Consider the following 6,070-nt stretch of genomic DNA (forward strand, 5'->3'; position numbering starts at 1 on the left):
CACAACTTGTGGAGCTCTCAGGGATGACAGAGACCACCTTGAAGGCTGTACTTCTACCTAAGCTCATAAGGAGCACTACAAGCAAGACTAGCAGCCCTCCATAGAATGAGAACTGTGTTTTTAGCTACTGCCCTGTCCTGAGTAGACCAGGAAGTCTAGTACGTAGCCATAACTGGGGCCGACCACGATTCTGTGAGGCATAGCACCAAATACCATAATCATGAAAGCCAAAGTCCTAATACTGCAATCTCCACTTTAGATGGCTATCTAAAAGGAGTGGAAAGGCAATCTCTGGGGAAGGGACTAGTGTGTCTTCACTTGGGAGCAGCGTACTGTATCCTATTGAGTAGGACAATCTTTAGGAAACTGGCCAAGCAGTAGTTTAACACTCATAGGATTTTGGAGGAGTTTCTTGCACAGTTTTATGTGTTTGTGTGGTATATAGGTAGACATGTATATGAGGGTTGGTTCACCTATGCATCCAGACACAAGGCAGAAAAGGATGTCAGGTGTCCTTGGTCAATACAATCCACTCTATTTCCTTGAGGCAGGGTCTCTCACTGAACACAGAGCTAGGCTGGCACCCAGCAAGCCCAGCCCTAGAAATCTTCCTTTCTCTGCCGCTTTGTACCTCAGTACTGGGGTCACAGGCAACCACATTACCAAGCTCAGTTTTCTTACATGGGTTCTGGTGATCTCAATTCAGGTCCTCAGACTAGCAGATATAGTGCTATTAAGCTTGATCCATCTTCCAGCACTTGTGTACAATTTTGATGAACTAGGTGTTCACTATTCAGCTCAATACAGGTGGTACAACCTACCCTGCCAGCAGAAAAAAATGAAAGAAAAGGAAGTGAGGGAGGAAGGAAGGGATGGAGAAAGAAGAAAAGAGAAGAGAGGAGAGGAGAGGAGAGGAGAGGAGGAGAGGAGAGGAGAGGAGAGGAGAGGAGAGGAGAGGAGAGGAGAGAAGAGAGAAGAGAAGAGAAGAGAAGAGAAGAGAAGAGAAGAGAAGAGAAGAGAAGAGGAGAGGAGAGGAGAGGAGAGGAGAGAAGAGAAGAGAAGAGAAGAGAAGAGAAGAGAAGAGAAGAGAAGAGAAGAGAAGAGAAGAGAAGAGGAGAGGAGAGGAGAGGAGAGGAGAGGAGAGGAGAGAAGAGAAGAGAAGAGAAGAGAAGAGAAGAGAAGAGAAGAGAAGAGAAGAGAAGAGAAGAGAAGAGAAGAGAAGAGAAGAGAAGCGAGAAGTGGCAAAGCAGAAGTTGAGCTGCCCTCTGTCTAGAACCAGGGCAGAATTTTCTTCTACTTCCTTCAGGTGAGAACTCTGTCCTCATTTACCTTTGCACTCCAGTCTTTGCTATATCTCCCAGGACCTTGGCCTCAGAGTTGCAACCTCAGCTTCCCTGTTCTGGGGCCTCCACATTTGTGCTGATATACATGAGGGATATCCCCAGGTCTCCAGATTTCAGGTAACCTGTCTTGGGACTTTGCATTTAGAAAACCATGTGAGCCAGCTCCCTGGGTAACCCCACTCCATTAGCATCTCTGCAAGTTCCACAACCAACTCAGACTTAGAACTGGGAAAGGCAGCTAGTTTTCCTGATTGCTTTACACACAACAGAAACAAATCTGCAGAATTGGTACACTAGCCATACAAGGCTACCTAATGGTGAGAGGTAAACCTTTAAAGTTAAAACAGCGAAATCACTTCATTCCAATTGTCAGCTTTAAAATGGAAAGCCTACATCTGCCAATTTGTAAACCATTATCCCTCTCTACCCGTTAAGTTCAGCAAGTATTTACAGAGTCATAGAAGCATGAATACAGTCAACAATGCAAGAAATTGCCCCTGTCAAATTGTCTGCTCATGAACTGCTTGCTTTTAAAAAAATGCCCCTCTGTTAGAGGATCCAGATACAAGCTCAGTGACCTTATAAGCAGAGAAGCTTGTCAATACAAAGTTCCATCTTGTATTCCAGAACTCACAAATAATGAGCTAGGCTGGACTATGATTTGACTGTCAAAGAACATTGGCAATATATGTTGACTACAAAATCTGAGGTAAAAAATTTAGTACATGTCTGTCATAGCTAGAGTTTCTATTGGTGCAGCTAAACACCATGACCAAAAACCCAAGTTTGGAGGAAAGGGTTTACTTGGCTTTCACTTCCACATTGCTGTTCATCACTGAAGGAAGTCAGGGCAGGAAATCAAACAGGGTAGGATCCCAGAGGCAGGAACTGATGCAGAGGCCATGGAGGGGTGCTGCTTACTGGCTTGCTTCCCTTGGCTTGCTCAGCCTGCTTTCTTATAGAATCCAGGACCACCAACACAGGGATGACATCAACTACTGTGGGCTGGGCCCTCCTCCATTGATCACTAATTGAGAACATGCCTTACATGGGGGATCTCATGGAGGCATTTTCTCAACTGAAACTCCTTCCTCTCTGATGACTCTAGCTTGTGTCAAGCTGACACACAAAACCAGCCAGTACAATGTTTTACTTTGGTTAAGGGGTGACACTAGCAAGAGTGTGTGCACTATGTACACACACACACACACACACACACACACACACACACACAAACACGAAATATACATACAAAGGTATGAAAATTCTGGAAAACACAAAAGTCCTTATAAACACCTAGTTAAAGATTTGGCACACTTTGTAGAAGAAAATTAATTTTGATTGAATCTCTAAACCATTATGAAGGATTTAGAGTTAGCCATGACTAAGGCTTTAAAAGTGGATTTCAGGGTTCTGTCAATTAATGCCTTTGCTTCTCCACTTGTCTCAATGCATTTGGCAGAAAATTCAGATAAGTAGGGTGGCCATAGACATGGCAATGATGAAAACCTCAGTTTCAAATAATGACTGTTTCAAATTTAATAAACACGCAGTCAAATGAGAAGATACTTACCCAGGGGCTGAGAGGAAGACTGCTCTGCAATTATGAGAACTTGAACTTGATCCCCTGAACCCTGGTGCCTTGGCCAGCACACCCCAGGGACCATCTGTCTTCACAGCTCCAGTACTGGTATTACAGATGTCTGCTACCCAGCCAGACTTGCCAAGTCCATGATCCTCAGGTCCCTGTGAAAGACATTGTCTGAAAGAAAGCATGCCTTCTCAGACCTCTTAGCTGTCCATCACAAGACTTAAGATGACCATATGAATAAAGCTGGATGTGTGCAAAAGCCAAACATTATGTTATTTGTTTATATGCTTTACTTTTGACCTAGTTCTTGGTGAGCAGATCCTTCCTGCTCATAACTGCTACACCTACATGGCTATTGTTAGGACACCTGATTTTTTGTGATTATAAAGATAGGTGTGCTATTGTGGCCCCAGCTATTTTGTGAAGTGATCTAGGAAGTGTTTGCTATACCTTGCTGTTTCTCAAATATATTTCCTTTAGAATATATATAAATATCTTTTTCAAAGACTTCTTTGTATTTTTTTTCAGAATTATATTTTTTCTTTATTATATCAAGTTCCACATGACATAAAAGTACCTCTTAGTATTTATGCATGGATGTTGGTTTAAGGCTTGTTGTGCAAATTGTAAATTTTCACCAGAGCAATCCCATGTTCAAGACTAAAAGAAACAACAGATGTAAAATCCATGTAAACGTAGCCCATAGTTAGGAAATAGCACCCACTAAAAGTGGGTCAAATCATCCTCAAATTTCGTCTTCCCTTTCCTCATGTTGACATGAGAATGTACTGGACAATGTGGTGTTTTTACAATGATTCTATGTATATGATTGTGTGTGGTGTATGTGTGCAGTCGTCTAATTTGTATTATGCATATTTGCAAGCATTAGGGACCAGAGGAAGACACTGCATGTATTTCTCTGCCTTACCACCCCCACCCCAAGACAGACACTCTCATTGAACCTGGAGTGGGCTGGTAAGCAGCAGGCCCCAGTGATCCTCCTGTCTCCACCCTACATAGTCCTGGGATTACAGGCTAGAGTGTGAACGGAACTCAGGCCTTCTGTTAGCATGGTAAGTTCACTTATCTACCGAGCCATCTCTGCAGCCCCAACAACTGACTTTTAAACAAGGTCTTTTAGACTCATTTTTGCTAATGGTGTAATTAACCTCAACAAAGATGCTGATCAGAGCCAAGAGCTCACAGCTAATAAACAGAACAGCCAAATTTGAACCAGGCAAATTTTGGATATTTTTATTAATTCAATAGGAGATGTGCTATTATTTTCAAGCTATTTTTCTTGCTTTGAGGCCTAGAATTTCTGGCCATAACAACTGCAGCAACAGAAATTAGATGAAGCTTATTCATCACTCATCACTAACAGAATAAGAATGAGAAGATCTTGTGTCTGGTCTCGGTGGGGCTGAAAAGAAATATTTATAATTTCCTTAAAAGCTTCCAGTCTTCTGAAGAGACTTTAATCAGCATTAGTAGAGATCTCACCCTTGAAGTGACATTCAGAAATCTGAGTTTCAGTCCTCTCTTTCTTAATGGAGGTCAACCTCTCCACATGCATTATTCATTGCAACCCAGGCTGCTGTTTCCTCTGAAACAGCAGCGAGTGTGATGTGTTCTCAGCCAACAGAGCACATGAAGAAATTATTAGCAAAGCCCGCAAATTTAATATTGCATCCGAGCGTGGACTCTGAGAGTGGCACCAAGAGATTACACTGAGGCTTACAGTGAGGAAAGGAAGCATAGTTTTGAGAGTTTGAGACTGACCACTGCCAACAGATCCATTTCGCTTATTCCTGAATTAAATCACAATCTGACCTATAAAGGCAGCAGGTGATGTCTCCTCCATACTTTCTCTTCCCCTCCTCCCATCCCCTCCTCCTCTGTTCTCTCTCCCTTCTCTTCTTCCTTCTTCCCTTTCTCCTCTTTTCTCTTCTTCCTCCCCCTTTTCATTTTCTGGACAGTGTTTCACTGTGTAGCCCACATTGGTTTGAAACTCTGTTTTCCTGGCCTCAGCCCCTAAGTGCCAATATTAGAAGGCATACAACACCACACCAGCTTTTTGGTCTTTCCTAGGTGTCAGAGCAAGTAATAAAAGCAACTCTGCTCTGAATGGAAATTTTAGTGGCAAAGGAAGCCTATGGAGTAAAATGATTGTGTCGTGAAAATATGGCCTCAAAATTTTCACTAAGTATAGAATAAATTCCATTTGTTGCTATTTGCCTTCCAGTATTTGTTTTTCAGCTTGACGTAGTAACTTAAACTCTTTTTAAAGGTTTATTTCATTTATTCTAAGTTGTTTTATATTTTAGAATGCATTGAAAATGTGTGTTTAATATTTTAAATACATGACCTTTTAACAAGAAAATGGTTTCATATGGAATGGTAATGAACAGTAGTGAATGTGTGTTACTTTTTTATCTATCTTAGGCAGGGCATGGTGGCACACACTTTTAATCCAGTACTTGGGGGACAGAGACATGCAGATCTCTGTGAGATCAAGGATGGTCTGATCTACATAGATAGTTCTATGTCAGTCAGGGTTTTTGTTGTTTTTGTTGTTTGGTTGGTTGGTTTTTGTTGTTGTTGTTGTATGGATATCATTGGTCCAAAATTGTGGGTGAGTTTGGAGGAGCAACTGGGAGAATAGTATTTTTAATCTACTGAGAAATCAGACAGATTTAGATTTAGAAAGACAAATAGTAAGTCCTCATGTGCAGAATCCACATTTAAGATTGTGTATGTGTGGGTGTGCATGTGTGGGTGCACATCTGTGTGTATGCATTTGTGGGTCATCAAAGTACAAAGAAGACTGTTAGAAAAGAGAAAATCCCAGCTCAGTGAGGGGTGGAAAGGAGAGTGCAGTGGAATGCTTGTGACATGCAGGTAGAAGTGGGGCCCACGTCTACGTGGGGGAGGGATAGAATCAGCCAAAGGGCCAGAAAGATATATGGGAGGGGGGCAGGGAAAAGAACCAAAGAAAATGTAATACATGTAAGTATAAAAATGGCAAAATGAATCCCATTTATCTGTATGTAACTTCAAAATTAAAACAATAAGAACCAAAGTTTAATGGTTTTCATGTAGGAAATATCTCTGCATTATCAGAATACAAATCTTG

General features: G+C 41.7%; 1 long non-coding RNA gene across 1 annotated transcript; it reads left to right on the forward strand.

Moving 5' to 3' along the window:
• The first annotated feature begins 1,976 nt into the window (after window positions 1-1,976).
• Window positions 1,977-3,199, forward strand: LOC119087949. The gene is made up of 2 exons (XR_005091501.1): window positions 1,977-2,052; window positions 2,897-3,199. It is a non-coding gene; the product is annotated as an uncharacterized LOC119087949 (long non-coding RNA).
• Window positions 3,200-6,070: the final 2,871 nt, after the last annotated feature.

Source organism: Peromyscus leucopus, chromosome 5 (genome assembly GCF_004664715.2).
Source record: "Peromyscus leucopus breed LL Stock chromosome 5, UCI_PerLeu_2.1, whole genome shotgun sequence".
Lineage (NCBI taxonomy): Eukaryota > Metazoa > Chordata > Mammalia > Rodentia > Cricetidae > Peromyscus > Peromyscus leucopus.